This window comes from Haliotis cracherodii, unplaced genomic scaffold (genome assembly GCF_022045235.1).
Source record: "Haliotis cracherodii isolate W230 unplaced genomic scaffold, xgHalCrac1.p SCAF_3, whole genome shotgun sequence".
Taxonomy (NCBI): Eukaryota; Metazoa; Mollusca; class Gastropoda; order Lepetellida; family Haliotidae; genus Haliotis; species Haliotis cracherodii.
This window is the reverse complement of record NW_027266286.1, coordinates 30016740-30033944: the sequence shown is the minus strand read 5'-3', so window position 1 is coordinate 30033944 and position 17205 is coordinate 30016740. Positions and strand designations below refer to the sequence as shown.

Sequence of the window (17205 nt, the reverse complement as noted above, 5' to 3'; positions counted from 1 at the left end):
ACACTTGTGATAAATCTTAGGACTTGTTTGTGTATTTTATGTTTTGGAACATTTCCGGTTTTTCGACGTAGTTGGAATAACTGAAACATGGACTAACAATGCTCGTACAGGCACCAAACTCGATTTTGTTGAGGACCACATAATTGACCGCATTGGAAGTCAAAATCATTCCATGTGGGATTTCCTTCTTGATTATTTTAACGTCCAGCGATTCTCAACTGATAAAATTGTAAATAATTTCGGTAAATGACTGTTAGATCTATGTTCAGTGTTAAATGTTAATATTATGAACGGACGACGTTGCACAGATCCTGAAGTGGGCGATTATACGTTTATATGTGCAATAGCTCAAGTGTAATTGATTATGTTATTGCGTCATCATCGCTTTTCGAGTACACGAGTGATTTTACGATACCGTCACATACTGAATCGGCACATGTTCCGCTCACGTTGAAATTACGTTCGCCTCACATGGGCCGACAATTATTCGATGTAAGGAAATGTGATAGGTCGTTTAAGTTTGTATGGGATAATGACAAACAAGAGCTCTTTCGACAAAAACTTTTAACACATAGTGTCCAAAATTACTTAATAATTCTGTCGAATAACGTTTAACAATATTGATGGCAGTATAGAATATATCGTAGAAGTGATATGTTTGGCTGTTGCCGATATGAAACGACAAATCTGTAATATAAAATCAGATATTATTGTTAATAAATGGTTTGACGCTGAGTGTGAGAGATTGAAAAAGGAAAGAAGCAAACTTCCAAATAGGTTTAGAGAACATTAAGACACCAATTCGTTGGATGAGTACAATTGCATAAGTATAGTGTTAGGTGAAGAGAAACGAGAGATAAATTTTATTTACAAACAAAAAACAATAGTGTTTGGAAAAAAACCATATACGATTCTAAAGGATTCTGTTCTCTCCTCAAAAGTCTAATTAAAAAGCATGCATGTAGACATAATATTACCACCAATGATTGGTACCAACACTTTACAAATCTTTTGTCATCCCCCACCACTGGAGACCAGTCTGACGCAGAGCCTACAGTACCAGATAGTTCCGCTCGATATGATACAAACAAAAGTGGTACCGAGGATATCCTTGATTCTCCAATAACGAGAGAAGAGATTGTAGACAGCATATATAATCTTAAAAGTAACAAGGCAGCTGGTATAGATGATACTATTCCTGAATTCTTTAAACATTCTTTAGATTTACTACTTCCATACTTAGAAATATTATTTAATTTGATATTAGAAAATGGGCATTTTCAAAATTCACGGTCGATTGGTATTATCGTCCCAATCTATAAACAAAGTGATATAAATAACGTACATAATTACAGAGGTATAATTTACATTTTAAGCATATTCAGTAAGATATTTATATCTATCATTAACAAGAGATTAGTGATCTGGGGTAATACTACGGATAAAATAAGGGAAACCCTAGGTGGATTTAGAGAAGGTTATACAACTATTGATGATATGTTTATACTACAAACAATCGTACAAACGTATCTTAGTACAAAAGGTGGAAAGTTCTATGCTCTATTCGTTGTCTTTGCAAAGGTAATTGACTCTAAACAACGATAGAAGTTATGGTCACTTCTGTATTCCCATGGTCTTAGTTGTAAAATGAGCAAACTTCTATGTAATATTTATGAAAATGTAAAAGTGTGTGTCAGAAATAGCCGAATATTGACGGAAATGTGTGATAGTGAACTTGGAGGCTGCATACCAAGTCCTTTTTTGTTCTCATTTTTATTAATGAAATAGCAACACAAATTCAAGATAAGTGTACAAATGGAATTCAACTACATCTTGGCATGTGGTGATTTCTTTTACTATTATTTGCGGACGATATTATATTATTCTCAAGTAGTATTAGCGGCTTACAGACACAAATTAACGAATTAGAAAAATACTGTGATGAATGGAAATTAACTGTAAACAAAGATAAAACGAAGATCGTTGTTTTTAAAAATGGCGGGAAGCTTCAAAAGGAAAACTAGTTCTACAAAGGGGAACGCCTCAATACTACCTTTCTACAAGTATTTAGGTGTATATTTTACAAATATTCTTACGTGCATGCAAAGCGAGCATCGATTCAATCGCAAAAGGTATTAACTGGTGTGTTAAAACAAATCTATACTCTTGGAAATATTACTTATTAGTCGTACTTCAAGATATTTGATTTAAAGACAAGTCCGATTTTACTATACGGAGGAGAGTTCTTGGGACTCCGTAAGCTTGATAATATAGTAAAAGTACATTTATATGCCTGCAAGAAATTCCTCGGTGTTAAGGTTAATACACCAAGTGTTATGGTATATGGTGATTGTGTCAGATTTCCAATGTATATATATTCACATATAAAGGTTATTAAATATGGGTTAAGATTATTGAATATGCCATCTTATAGGTTCCCGAAAAAATGTTATAATATGATGGTACTCTTTGATAAAAATGGAAAACGAAATTGGGTAACAAACGTAAACGAGTTTTCCGTTGGTTATGGCTATGTATGGTGTGAACAAAATATACAGTGTCATTCTTCTTTCATTAGATCATTGACACAAAGACTAAAAGATTTATATTTACAAAATTAGTCTCAATCTGTATCTGAATCCAAGAAATGTATTACAAAATGGTAAAAAATAATGCATAACCCGAATTATATTTATCTTGTTTAAATGTAAATATATTCCGGGTTTCCTTAGCAAGATTTCGATGTCGTTTACATGATCCATTTATTGAAACGGGTATTAAAAGAAAAGAACGCATTTGTCCAATGTGCGCCCTGAATGACACTGAAGATGAATATCACTTCCATTTTATATGCTCATTTTATGCAACCTCAAGGGCTAATCATTTATCTAAATATTACTATGTCAATCCCATTTTTTCTAAATTCACATCTCTGTTGCTCGATTGTACCTAAAAAGTTATGGATGATACACTACAATACTAGATGTCCTGATATGACTATGACGAGAGCCCGTCAATTATACGACCTATCGCCACCAAAGTTCCAATTAGAATGATTTATAATGACAAGAGACTGTCAAAATACCTCTCGGCACGCGTTCGCGCGACTGTACTGAGTCTACAAACTCTACAAATTGATAGTTCTTCATTATCAACTTTGTTACCCAGTTTCTGGTAACCATGCATGAAATGGTTGAACATTTGCATACTGCAGTCTACCTCCACTTCTAATCAACCCATTTCTCATCAAGTATGGAATCAAATCCAAGGAGCTAACTGCTTCACGACAATAGAGTCCTAGATTCTAGTGCCGATACCTCCTTGTTGAATACTCCTTTTGTGCACGACCTAAATGCATCCATAATGTTCATATTGACTTCGCTTCGAGATTCGCAACCTAATTCAAAACGACTGTTGTTCACGAATCTGTAAAGCCATGCTGTAATACTAAACAATTTTTGCCAGCGTTCTCGAAAGTGAAAACAAACACTGTTACTATTATTTCAATGTTAGTGAGTATGGGTTTGACGTCGCTTTTAGCAATATACCACAAGAAATGGGCTTGACACATTGTGGGGAATCGAACTAGGGCCTTCTGCGTGACAAGCGAACAACCACTATCTCCACGCACAATACTTCAAAATTGATTTTTAATTCTTGAACAATTGCAAACAAAATCACTAAACCTACAATCATTCACTACAATACCAGAAGTCATATTCCGACTATCACGAGGAACTGTCGAATATACGACCTGTTGATAATCAGGATGAATGTTATGACAAGAACTGTCGAAATACCTCTCATCAAGCATGGTTCTGAATGAATCTAACCATGTATTTGACGATTTCATCGAAGTTAAGTATTCGTGAAGCAAGAGCGTTCGCGCGAATGTTCATGATCAGAAAAACACAAACAATTCTCCAGAACACTACTAGTTGATACATTTGCACCGAACCGTAGAACGAAATGACGTTACAGCAAGGAGCATAACATAATAAATTATTTTGTGGTCTCTATTTATTTCATGGTCTCTGGTTACAGTTAAGATATGGCGGAATCTGTTTCTTCGGAGTCTGGTTATCCTCTATCGAAGGCATTTTATATTTACTGAACGTGGTAGTTTGTTTATTTGCTTGTTTGTTGTTTAACGCCGCACTCAGCAATATTCCAGCTATATGACGACGGTCTGTAAATAATCGATCAGACAATCCAATGATTGACATGAGCATCGATCCACGCAATTGGGATACGATGCCATGCAGCAACCAAGTCAACGAACCCATATAGCTGAGTGCGGCGTTCAACAACATACAAGAAACAACATTGAGAAACAATTTTGAAGTTTTTGATAGGCATTACTTATCAACACAATTTTGCATTGTGAAATGTACACTGTGAATGCGCCAATGATGTACATGTATATACATGGGACGTCGCATGGGAACAACATAATCACCGGATATCAGTTCGCCGTCATTTTCCCAATTCATTAATTCCCTTCACAGAGGCTATGCGATGTCGCTCTCTCACAGTGTTATTCTCCATCCCAGGCGACCTTCACGACCTAGCAATGGATGATTAACTTGACCTGGTAGGATCTCATTTCCTATATTTATAAACATACCCATTGCTCACCTTGATGTTAAATGTGCGTTGTAGGACAATGAATTGATGTGGATATGGTCACCCGTGTGAGGCCGTAGACAGAGGTAGTCTTTCTTTAGAGGGATTCCAAGTGGAAGATGCAGCCAAGTGGGTAGAGCGTTTGCCCCTCAGGCTAGGGTGATATCCCAAACATGGTTCTTCTCGCGAAACCATGGTTCGTTTCCCATGCCGTGATATTGCCGAAGTATTGTAACAAGCGGCGTAAAACCATACTCTTACAGCTACATGTAATGTGTGGCCGATAGTTTATTACTTCGTGTTAGAAGTGTTGTGAGTGTAAGAAGTGTTGTGAGTGTAAGGAGGGATGTGAGTGTAAGGAGTGATGTGAGTGTAAGAAGTGTTGTAAGTGCAAGAAGTGTTGTGAGTGTAAGAAGTGTTGTGAGTGTAAGGAGGGATGTGAGTGTAAGGAGTGATGTGAGTGTAAGGAGGGATGTGAGTGTAAGAAGTGTTGTAAGTGCAAGAAGTGTTGTGAGTGTAAGAAGTGTTGTGAGTGTAAGGAGGGATGTGAGTGTAAGGAGGGATGTGAGTGTAAGAAGTGTTGTGAGTGTAAAAAGTGTTGTAAGTGCAAGAAGTGTTGTGAGTGTAAGAAGTGTTGTGAGTGTAAGGAGGGATGTGAGTGTAAGGAGGGATGTGAGTGTAAGAAGTGTTGTGAGTGTAAGAAGTGTTGTGAGTGTAAAAAGTGTCGTGAATGTAAGGAGTGATGTGAGTGTAAGGAGGGATGTGAGTGTTAGGAGTGTTGTGAGTGTAAGAAGGGATGTGAGTGTAAGGAGTGATGTGAGTGTAAGGAGGGATGTGAGTGTTAGGAGTGATGTGAGTGTAAGGAGGGATGTGAGTGTTAGGAGTGTTGTGAGTGTAAGAAGGGATGTGAGTGTTAGGAGTGTTGTGAGTGTAAGGAGGGATGTGAGTGTTAGGAGTGATGTGAGTGTAAGGAGGGATGTGAGTGTTAGGAGTGTTGTGAGTGTAAGAAGTGTTGTGAGTGTAAGGAGTGATGTGAGTGTAAGGAGTGATGTGAGTGTAAGGAGTGTTGTGAGTGTAAGGAGTGTTGTGAGTGTAAGGAGTGTTGTGAAAGTAAGGAGTGTTGTGAGTGTAAGGAGTGATGTGAGTGTAAGAAGTGTTGTGAGTGTAAGGAGGGATGTGAGTGTAAGGAGTGTTGTGAAAGTAAGGAGTGTTGTGAGTGTAAAGGGTGTTGTGAGTGTAAGGAGTGATGTGAGTGTAAGGAGGGATGTGAGTGTAAGGAGGATTGTGAGTGTAAGAAGTGTTGTGAGTGTAAAGAGTGTTGTGAAAGTAAGAAGTGTTGTGAGTGTAAGGAGTGTTGTGAGTGTAAGGAGTGTTGTGAGTGTAAGGAGTGTTGTGAGTGTAAAAAAGTGTTGTGAGTGTAAGAAGTGTTGTGAGCGTAAGGAGGGATGTGAGTGTAAGAAGTGTTGTGAGCGTAAGGAGTGATGTGAGTGTAAGGAGGGATGTGAGTGTAAGGAGGATTTTGAGTGTAAGAAGTGTTGTGAGTGTAAAGAGTGTTGTGAAAGTAAGAAGTGTTGTGAGTGTTAGAAGTGTTGTGAGTGTAAGAAGTGTTGTGAGTGTAAGGAGGGATGTGAGTGTAAGGAGTGATGTGAGTGCAAGGAGTGTTGTGAGTGTAAGGAGTGTTGTGAGTGTAAGAAGTGTTGTGAGTGTAAGGAGGGATGTGAGTGTAAGAAGTGTTGTGAGTGTAAGGAGTGATGTGAGTGTAAGGAGGGATGTGAGTGTAAGGAGTGATGTGAGTGTAAGGAGTGTTGTGAGTGTAAGGAGTGTTGTGAGTGTAAGGAGTGTTGTGAGTGTAAGGAGTGTTGTGAAAGTAAGGAGTGTTGTGAGTGTAAGGATTGATTTCAGTGTAAGGAGTAATGTGAGTGTAAGAAGTGTTGTGAGTGTAAAAAGTGTTATCAGTGTAGTGTTGAAGTGTTGGAAGTGTTGAAAGTGTAGTCAGTGTTGGAAGTGTTGGAAGTGTTGGAAGTGTTAGAAGTGTATTCAGTGATGGAAGTGTATTCAGTGCCGGAAGTGTAGTCATTGTTGGAAGTGTAGTCATTGTTGTCAGTGTAGTCAGTGTTGGAAGTGTAGTCAGTGTTGAAAGTGTTGAAAGTGTAGTCAGTGTAAGAAGTGAGTGTAAATGTTGTCAGCGTTGGAAGTGTTGAAAGTGTTGGAAGTGTAGTACGTGTTGGAAGTGTTGGAAGTGTTGGAAGTGTAGTCAGTGTTCGAGGTGTTGGAAGTGTAGTCAGTGTTGGAAGCGTTGGAAGCGTTGGAAGTCTAATCAGTGTTGAAAGTGTTGGAAGTGTAGTCAGTGTTCGAGGTGTTGGAAGTGTAGTCAGTGTTCGAGGGGTTGGAAGTGTAGTCAGTGTTGGAAGTGTTGGAAGTGTAGTCAGTGTTGGAAGTGTAGTCAGTGTTGGAAGCGTTGGAAGTCTAATCAGTGTTGAAAGTGTTGGAAGTGTAGTCAGTGTTCGAGGTGTTGGAAGTGTAGTCAGTGTTCGAGGGGTTGGAAGTGTAGTCAGTGTTGGAAGTGTTGGAAGTGTAGTCAGTGTTGGAAGTGTAGTCAGTGTTGGAAGTGTTGGAAGTGTTGGAAGTGTCGTCAGTGTTCAAGGTGTTGGAAGTGTAATCAGTGTTGGAAGTGTTGGACGTGTAGTCAGTGTTGGAAGTTTAGTCAGTGTTGGAAGTGTTAGAAGTGTAGTCAGTGTTCGAGGTGTTGGAAGTGTAGTCAGTGTTCGAGGTGTTGGAAGTGTAGTCAGTGTTGGAAGTGTTGGATGTGTTGGAAGTGTAGACAGTGTTCGAGGTGTTGGAAGTTTAGTCAGTGTTCGAGGTTTTGGAAGTGTAATCAGTGTTGGAAGTGTAGTCAGTGTTGAAAGTGTTGGAAGTGTAGTCAGTGTTCGAGGTGTTGGAAGTGTAGTCAGTGTTCGAGGGGTTGGAAGTGTAGTCAGTGTTGGAAGTGTTGGAAGTGTAGTCAGTGTTGGAAGTGTAGTCAGTGTTGGAAGTGTTGGAAGTGTAGTCAGTGTTCGAGGTGTTGGAAGTGTAGTCAGTGTTCGAGGGGTTGGAAGTGTAGTCAGTGTTGGAAGTGTTGGAAGTGTAGTCAGTGTTGGAAGTGTAGTCAGTGTTGGAAGTGTAGTCAGTGTTGGAAGTGTTGGAAGTGTTGGAAGTGTAGTCAGTGTTGGAAGTGTTGGAAGTGTAGTCAGTGTTGGAAGTGTTGGAAGTGTTGGAAGTGTTGAAAGTGTTGAAAGTGTATTCAGTGCCGGAAGTGTAGTCATTGTTGGAAGTGTAGTCATTGTTGTCAGTGTAGTCAGTGTTGGAAATGTAGTCAGTGTTGAAAGTGTTGAAAGTGTAGTCAGTGTAAGAAGTGAGTGTAAATGTTGTCAGCGTTGGAAGTGTTGGAAGTGTAGTCAGTGTTGAAAGTGTTGGAAGTGTAGTCAGTGTTGGAAGTGTAGTCAGTGTTGAAAGTGTTGGAAGTGTAGTACGTGTTGGAAGTGTTGGAAGTGTTGGAAGTGTAGTCAGTGTTCGAGGTGTTGGAAGTGTAGTCAGTGTTGGAAGCGTTGGAAGCGTTGGAAGTCTAATCAGTGTTGAAAGTGTTGGAAGTGTAGTCAGTGTTCGAGGTGTTGGAAGTGTAGTCAGTGTTCGAGGTGTTGGAAGTGTAGTCAGTGTTGGAAGTGTTGGAAGTGTAGTCAGTGTTGGAAGTGTAGTCAGTGTTGGAAGCGTTGGAAGTCTAATCAGTGTTGAAAGTGTTGGAAGTGTAGTCAGTGTTCGAGGTGTTGGAAGTGTAGTCAGTGTTCGAGGGGTTGGAAGTGTAGTCAGTGTTGGAAGTGTAGTCAGTGTTGGAAGTGTAGTCAGTGTTGGAAGTGTTGGAAGTGTTGTAAGTGTTGGAAGTGTAGTCAGTGTTCAAGGTGTTGGGAAGTGTTGGAAGTGTTGGAAGTGTCGTCAGTGTTCAAGGTGTTGGAAGTGTAGTCAGTGTTGGAAGTTTAGTCAATGTTGGAAGTGTTAGAAGTGTAGTCAGTGTTCGAGGTGTTGGAAGTGTAGTCAGTGTTCGAGGTGTTGGAAGTGTAGTCAGTGTTGGAAGTGTTGGATGTGTTGGAAGTGTAGACAGTGTTCGAGGTGTTGGAAGTTTAGTCAGTGTTCGAGGTTTTGGAAGTGTAATCAGTGATGGAAGTGTAGTCAGTGTTGAAAGTGTTGGAAGTGTAGTCAGTGTTCGAGGTGTTGGAAGTGTAGTCAGTGTTCGAGGGGTTGGAAGTGTAGTCAGTGTTGGAAGTGTTGGAAGTGTAGTCAGTGTTGGAAGTGTAGTCAGTGTTGGAAGCGTTGGAAGTCTAATCAGTGTTGAAAGTGTTGAAAGTGTAGTCAGTGTTCGAGGTGTTGGAAGTGTAGTCAGTGTTCGAGGTGTTGGAAGTGTAGTCAGTGTTGGAAGTGTTGGAAGTGTAGTCAGTGTTCAAGGTGTTGGAAGTGTAATCAGTTTTGGAAGTGTTGGACGTGTAGTCAGTGTTGGAAGTTTAGTCAGTGTTGGAAGTGTTAGAAGTGTAGTCAGTGTTCGAGGTGTTGGAAGTGTAGTCAGTGTTCGAGGTGTTGGAAGTGTAGTCAGTGTTGGAAGTGTTGGATGTGTTGGATGTGTTGGAAGTGTTGGAAGTGTTGGAAGTGTAGACAGTGTTCGAGGTGTTGGAAGTTTAGTCAGTGTTCGAGGTTTTGGAAGTGTAATCAGTGTTGGAAGTGTAGTCAGTGTTTGAAGTGTTTGAAGTGTTTGAAGTGTTGGAAGTGTAGTCAGTGTTCGAGGGGTTGGAAGTGTAGTCAGTGTTGGAAGTGTTGGAAGTGTAGTCAGTGTTGGAAGTGTAGTCAGTGTTCGAGGTGTTGGAAGTGTAGTCAGTGTTGGAAGTATTGGAAGTGTAGTCAGTGTTGGAAGTGTTGGACGTGTAGTCAGTGTTGGAAGTGTTGGAAGTGTAATCAGTGTTCGAGGTGTTGGAAGTGTAGTCAGTGTTGGAAGTGTTGTCAGTGTTCGAGGTGTTGGAAGTGTAGTCAGTGTTGGAGGTGTTGGAAGTGTAGTCAGTGTTCGAGGTGTTGGAAGTGTAGTCGGTGTTGGAAGTGTTGGAAGTGTTGGAAGTGTAGTCAGTGTTGGAAGTGTTGGACGTGTTGGAAGTGTAGTCAGTGTTGGAAGTGTTGGACGTGTTGGACGTGTAGTCAGTGTTGGAAGTGTTGGACGTGTAGTCAGTGTTGGAAGTGTTGGAAGCGTTGGAAGTTTAGTCGGTGTTGGAAGTGTAGTCAGTGTTGGAAGTGTTGGACGTGTAGTCAGTGTTGGAAGTGTTTGAAGCGTTGGAAGTGTAGTCAGTGTTGGAAGTGTTGGAAGTGTAGTCAGTGTTGGAAGTGTTGGAAGTGTAGTCAGTGTTGGAAGTGTAAGTCGATGTGTCAGTAAGTTTTGTTTACATTGACGAGGGAGCAGTTATTGGTAATTGAGAGCTATATAATAATTAAATGTATTGCTGTCGTAAAATCCCTATGATATCAATTACGATATTCTAAATTCGATTTTCGGATAGCTTAAAATATTTGGTTGATACTATTAATTAGTTTTATTCTGAAAACACGGTTTTTTTTTCAAATATGTCAAGGAAATGTCAATTGATATCACCATTTCTATTTTCAGATGTCACCTATTCATGTTATTTATTGTTCATATGTTTATATCATTAAATTAACATTTGATATATATAAATAGGGAAATAATAGTAACAGGGGGGCCCATACACAATGATTTATGGTAAGGTAGATGCTTCACATATACGTTTCTTACACAAGGAATAATTTATTTATCAACTTATAGTTAATCTTGGTCTTAGATTTTAAAATCATTAACAACAACAATAACAACAACAACAACAACAACAATATTCAAAACAGAAAGAAATACAATGTGCCTGACACATGTACACACAAAGTGTTTTCTGCAACCTGCAGAAAGCGGAGTTTTGCGCCGTTGCATGGATTGTCAAGGCCTGAACAAAAACACAGGCTTGGCATACTTGAAAGCTTGCCACCAGCCGATGTGGCGCCCCCTGGCGATATCACTGACAAGGGCAGCTCTTATGTTGGTGTACAGGTGGAGTAGTTCTGTCATCATTTGAATCTGTAGATACGTTTGCCACTAAAAATATTGTTACGAATAATACTAAAACAGCACTCGTGAATACCGTAACCAATAACAAATAGTAAATACTGAATATGCAGTCTTCAATAAGAGAGTAAACACGGCACCTTAATTTAGCACAATGTGAGGTGAGGTGAAATTGGGTTTTACGTCGCGTCCAAGGTTATTGCAATTGTATAGCAATGTGCATGCACGTGCGCGTGTGTGCTTGTACTAGTCCGGACTGATGCCGATTTATACTGCTAGCACACTGATATACCATGCCGCAGTTTAAACTGAAAATACCCTACTCAGACACAGTATACTGACTTCGAGCCGATCAGTCCTTGTTTTAACCCCTTAATGCCGACAGGGTAACAACAAGTACCATCTTTTAACGTCTCGAGGTATGACGCGGCCGGGGAACGAACCCCGGAAAGTCCGCTCTCCGGGCGGATGCTCTACCTCTAGACCACGGAGGCGGTCATTAAGCACAATGTATACGAAGTCAATCAACGTAGCTTCGCAAGAACGTCTAGAAGACAAGAGTGCAAAAGCATTCCTCAATGTGGAGCACGAGTAAAGGTGACTGAATCATGGAATTGTTGAAAAGAGTGAACGTTGTGTTGCTTAATGCAAACATTGAGTGAAGCAGAGTAAATGTTGTGTTGCTTAATGCAAACATTGAGTGAAGCAGAGTAAATGTTGTGTTCCTTTATGTAAACATTGAGTGAATCAGAGTGAATGTTGTGTTCCTTAATGTAAACATAGAGTGAACCAGAGTGAATGTTGTGTTGCTTAATGCAAACATTGAGTGAATCAGAGTGAATGTTGTGTTCCTTAATGTAAACATTGAGTGAAGCAGAGTAAATGTTGTGTTCCTTTATGTAAACATTGAGTGAAGCAGAGTGAATGTTGTGTTCCTTCATGGGTGAGTGAGTTGGGTAATACGCCGCTTTTTGCAATATTCCAGCAATATCACGGCGGGTTACAGGCTTCACACAGTGTACCCATGCGGGGAATCGAACCAAGGCCTTCGACGTGCTGAGCAAACGCTTTAACCACTAGGCTCTCCACCGCCACGTTCCTTCATGTAAACTTCGTGTGAAGCACAATTCACTTTTCATAAGAACACAATCTACATAACGCACATTACAGTGCTGAGGGACCGACCATTGGATACTCTAGTGGTGGTTAGCATATATTAAAAAATTGTCTCCGAAAAGTCCTAATAAAATATAATTGTATTTTAAACTGTTAAAAAAAGAAAGAAATAGCCTGCCACAAAAAATACATTGATGCAACAAATAGCTGGTTTTGTAACTGCAGCTGAAAAATTATCTAATCTCGGTACAACACCCCAACACCCCAGAATATCAAATGGTCGGTCCTTAACAAACGGAATGCGGGAAATGATGTAAAATCAACGATAAATAGATCCTTTTTTTCAGTGGGATCGAACTTGAAAACCTTCGTTCTTATATTTGTAGTGAGTGGACCACTTGGCTACAGTGGCGCTTATACACCAAGAACCTCTTTTTCAAGTACATGTACGAGCGTAAGCCAGCAAAGGGTATTGTAAGCCCGTTTCCTAAGGCTACAAATGTAGTCAAAACATAAAATTGTAAGCAATGTTGATTCAGATTTTTCGATATATAGGACACATAAAACACTGATCCCTCGGGTTTGGGTGAAAATACAAACACTCAGGGTCGGGACAAACCTTTGGGCCTTCGGCTCTTGGTCGTCAGTTTGTGCCTCTTCGCCATGTCCATGTCCATCAAACACATCCGGGAGCGTGTTTTATCCTTTGAATAAAAATTAAGTAAAGCAGAGTGTATGTGCGTTTTTTACGTAATGCTAGAGCAAAGCATAATTATTCGTGTGTTCTTTCATGCAGACCCAGAGTAAAACAGAATCCAACCTGGGTTATGTTGCGAGGAACTAACTGTTTCACCAATACGTTCTTCTTCTATACGTACGTTTGACCATACCCTGTATTACATGGTCCTGCTACTCCTTTTATCTTTTATTCAATGAAAACATGCCTGCCCACAGCCATGATGGAGATGCAGGCATCACTAGACATGCTTCACACTGCAAACACGAAAACGTCGTTTTTTTCCGTATATGGTCATTGGACGGAAAAACGACTAAAAATTCATTAAAATTGATTAATTGGTCAGCGTCTAGAAAGTGTCCAGAAAAGGGTCGAGTTTTTCAAGCGTAAAATGGACGGAAAAACGATGCTTTTTGCTCCGCCTTGTACAACTGTTAACGGCCAATCAGATGGCGCTGGTCCCCCGACGCACGTGATGTCCAAGGCTTCCTTTCGGAAGCTTTAGGTTTCGTATTTCTGGCATGCCTTGCTCTAGTATCTCTCGCGCGCAGTGCAGCGAGATTTGCTGATAAGCTAGTTTTAGGATATGTTACATGTTAATGGAATTCAGACACGCGCCAAGAATTCAAACCAAACAATGTTACTAAGTCTATTGTGGTAACGGCTATGTACAGTTACCCCTATCGGATAATGGGTTGTGTTTCATTTGGTTATAACAATAACTAATTTTTTAATGTGAAGTTTACAAGATATACGACTTGGACGCGAGGTCGGTCACATGACGTTCTTCACGTGACTGTATTCCTGAAAAGCCGTAAACACTGACTACTTCCACATTCCTGGGGAAAACCCTTGGAATTCCCTGGTACGAATTCATACAGAAGCGTGGTTGCAAGCCCATTTAAGGATACCCTCGCTACAACCCATCCCAGAGAGAAAAAAAACACGAAAAAAAATCCAAACTGTCGCAGTGACAATTTACAGAAATCTATGAATTTACCTTAGTATCTATTTGACACATCTTCACAATCACCTTTCAATGATCGGCCAATTGATCAGTGATGCCAAAGGCTTAAAATAGCCACAGGTTAATTAACAACTTCGAAAATATCTCCCGTCACGTTTATCGTGTCGGCCATTTTGACGTATTGTACTTGATGTAAATGTATTACGACGCTGTCATTGTAATTGACTTACTGAGGTAATTCTGTTAAAGATCTTCTCATCTTATGAGGATATTGTTTGGAATATATTTCTTGTAAACATACTAAAACATATGTTCCTCGCTTTGGGGGGAACTATTTTATTCCGGGGTGGCCCATTAAATCTAGTAGTAAGTCAAGGCCCCATGCGTGATCTGTTATTTTATGTGTTTAAATTACGATTTGGGGCGTTAATAAAATACACTGACGCAAGTATATTCTATTCAAATCAATTGGATAATTGAATATGCTTTCTTTTACATATTACATAACATCACTGCACAAAATATGAACAGTTGCAGTAACACACTACGGTAATCGCATTAAACATCATTTTCAACTGTACAGTATTTCAGTATTTCAGTTATATCATGGTGTATCAGACTGCTGTGGGATAAAAACCCGAAGTGGTTCAGGTCATCCAATGGGTGTTCGGGAAAAGGTGAGCGTATCCTGCCACACAAGTGGCACCCGTCACAAACACATGCAAGGACAAGTCAATTGTTCACCTGAACAAAGCACGGAAACACACAATGATGCCGAGTTTTACCGAGCATGTAAATTATTTTGTCCGTCAAAAACATGGACGAGTATAAACAATATGTTCATTCACGTAATACATGTCATACATTTGACAAAATGTATTGACTTGGAGCATTATTGTTAATCACAGAGTATGCAGTTGAACTCATCACCCATCCCATTATTGATAACCCCTTCTTGAAGATCTATGAAATCAGAAGCTGCAACACTCTATCTTTTAACTGGCATGTCAGACTTCTATTTCATTACTCAGTTTTATTTGCACGGATTACTATGGAAGGGACATTGTCTCGTTGTCGCATTGTCGCATTGACGCCTTTACAACAACAAGCAAAACCTGTCAAAATTAACAAAAGCGCGACAATTGGCCATTTGTCGCATTGTCGCGTGTTCGCATTGTCGCTCTTTGATAATCCTTTTCTTTATTTTACAAAAGGGCGACGATGCCGTAACGCGACATTTTCAAGGTCTAAATATGTCTCGTTGTCGCATTGTCGCCCCATCACAAATGTGTATAAAAGGCGTAAAGTTCAGTTATTGTTACAGTTAGGAAGTTCAACCTGATAAATGTACGTCTTGAAATGAAAACACAAGTCCGTCCGCGAGTCCATAACGTTTTATTATGAGCTCTTCTCTAAAAGTGCTTAGTGTTCAACTCCCAGTTCCAAACACGTAGTACCTCCTCAATAATCCACATACCTCCAGTGCAGTGGTCTTCCGGAAGATCTTACTCTTGACCGTATTAGACAACTGACGAGTGCACGCCTGACCTGTGACCTCGTTGCAACCCTCATGAGGTGTTTGCCGAAGGGAGAGGTGTAGGAAATGTGTGCTCCAGCCCAGCGCAGAGCTCGCGACACACTGTATACTGATGTATACAGTATATTGCAGTTGATATACTGTATACTGCATGTGATACATATTTGCGGAAATGTTACAACTTTCAAGATTCAAGATTCAATTTGCATATATTTCATATACAACAGACCGCCGTCATATATCACTGGAATACTGCTGAGAGCGGCGTTAAAACAAATTGTTTTCATAATGGAGCGCTGCAGTCATTTAAAATAGAACCGTATACATATGTACATGTAGTACCAACTCACTCTATTTGTTTCGAATATTCAGCAGAAAATATATTATTAACCAGGTCTTTGGGAAAAGATATCAGATTTTCATAAGCAGCCACATAGGGATGATAAAGGACCCCTCGCTGATTAGGTTCTTGTTTACTTAAGAGCAGAGTTGGCCATGTTAGATGATATAACCAAAATCCGGGAGCTCCGGCGGGGGGCAAGCTGGTCTTGTTAGTGTATGGTATGAGCTGTGACGTTGACCCAAGAGAATAATGTAAAACATGAGTCCAACTCAAGTCTATAATGATTGGGAAAGTCTAGATTTCCACAGCTCTAGCCTGAAATTAAGGATTGTTCTATGCTCCATTTTAATTGTATTATTTTCATTTTGTAGACATGGATGGACCAACCAGGAAAGAAATTGATGGAATATTAATATCACATGTTACCACTGATCCAGTTAAATTCATCACACAATAATAAATTAGTATTTGACATTACGGCATTTGATTATTAGGGCATGATCATGTACATGTTCACTGTAGTAATGTACACACCAGTCAACTTGATTATAATTTTTATCAAAGTGTAGCGCGGCATCAACGATTACTTTATGATATCCTCACTTGTCATCGATGTATTGACATCGAACAATGGACGGCAATTCGAAATTCTTATGGATAGCTTCAATAGGGACAGCGCCGGTGTCAGTACAATTTTCCTAGTTAAAATAAGTATCTACAAAATATAATCTGTAGCAGACAAGAACAATATTTTTTTATTAATGCTTACTTTCATGGATAGAATTAAGGCAATCTAGGCTTGCCAAATCGTTCTAGACTTGAGCTGGATTCCTTTTAAATTTATTCTGTATGGTCTGGGAGACGAACAGGCGTCAGTATCGCATGGAGAACTGGGACAGCCTTAATCAGTGTAATCAGATATGTTGTGGAGTTTCGGTTTTGGGCTGTTTGCTGAATATATAGAATTGCGAGTTATGTATACTCTGTATTCTTTCGTCATGGAAGTCCATATTTCAAGGCATGTATTTGATATTCATAATAACTCCACAAAAGCTACACAATGGCAACAAAACGGTACCAGCATCACAGATACCAATAATACATGAGATACATATAATTACTTTAAAGTTAAAACATGTATCTAAATAGAAAATTAGAAGGATACACTTCCGACATTTTTCGTATTTTGTTTTCGTTTGGAGAGAGAAGTTGTGATTGGTATCTGATGGGTGCAAACAGGTGTTCCCTTCCGCCCAGGCCTTGCGGCAATGATATAGCCCAAAATGAAACAAGCCTTGTTCAAAAGGTTTAGACTCAAATTTCTATCCCACTTGGGCTCCTTTTAAATTTAAATATAATTTCTCGTGTCGATATGTGTCAGAAGAAATGAAATATTACAGCACTGGTGAATAGGTTATATGCGCGTCAGCGTCGATCCTATAATATCCTTTTTTGCAAAATACATATATACTGATGAATTAAGGTAGTAATCTTACGCAAATATGTGTCCAGATGCATACATCAGTATCATCTCGTGATCTTAATTCGTGCTTTGAGCCCTTTTTCTACCGGAGATTCTGGGGTGTTACATCACACCAGAAAGCCAGGTCCAAATTCAAGTCATAATTTCATGGTCCGTCTTGTATGTTGGAAACCAATATCGCAATATGGCTAAATATTGCTGAACGTGGTATTAACCCGATTACTCACATAATTATTCCATTGTCTACAGTCATCTACG

General features: G+C 39.6%; 2 pseudogenes; both read right to left on the bottom strand.

The window, feature by feature from the left end:
- Positions 1 to 6780: 6780 nt before the first annotated feature.
- On the bottom strand, positions 6781 to 7926 carry LOC139475348 (paternally-expressed gene 3 protein-like; annotated as a pseudogene).
- An 851-nt stretch (positions 7927 to 8777) lies between these two features.
- LOC139475347 (paternally-expressed gene 3 protein-like) lies at positions 8778 to 9677 on the bottom strand (annotated as a pseudogene).
- Between the last annotated feature and the right edge of the window lie 7528 nt (positions 9678 to 17205).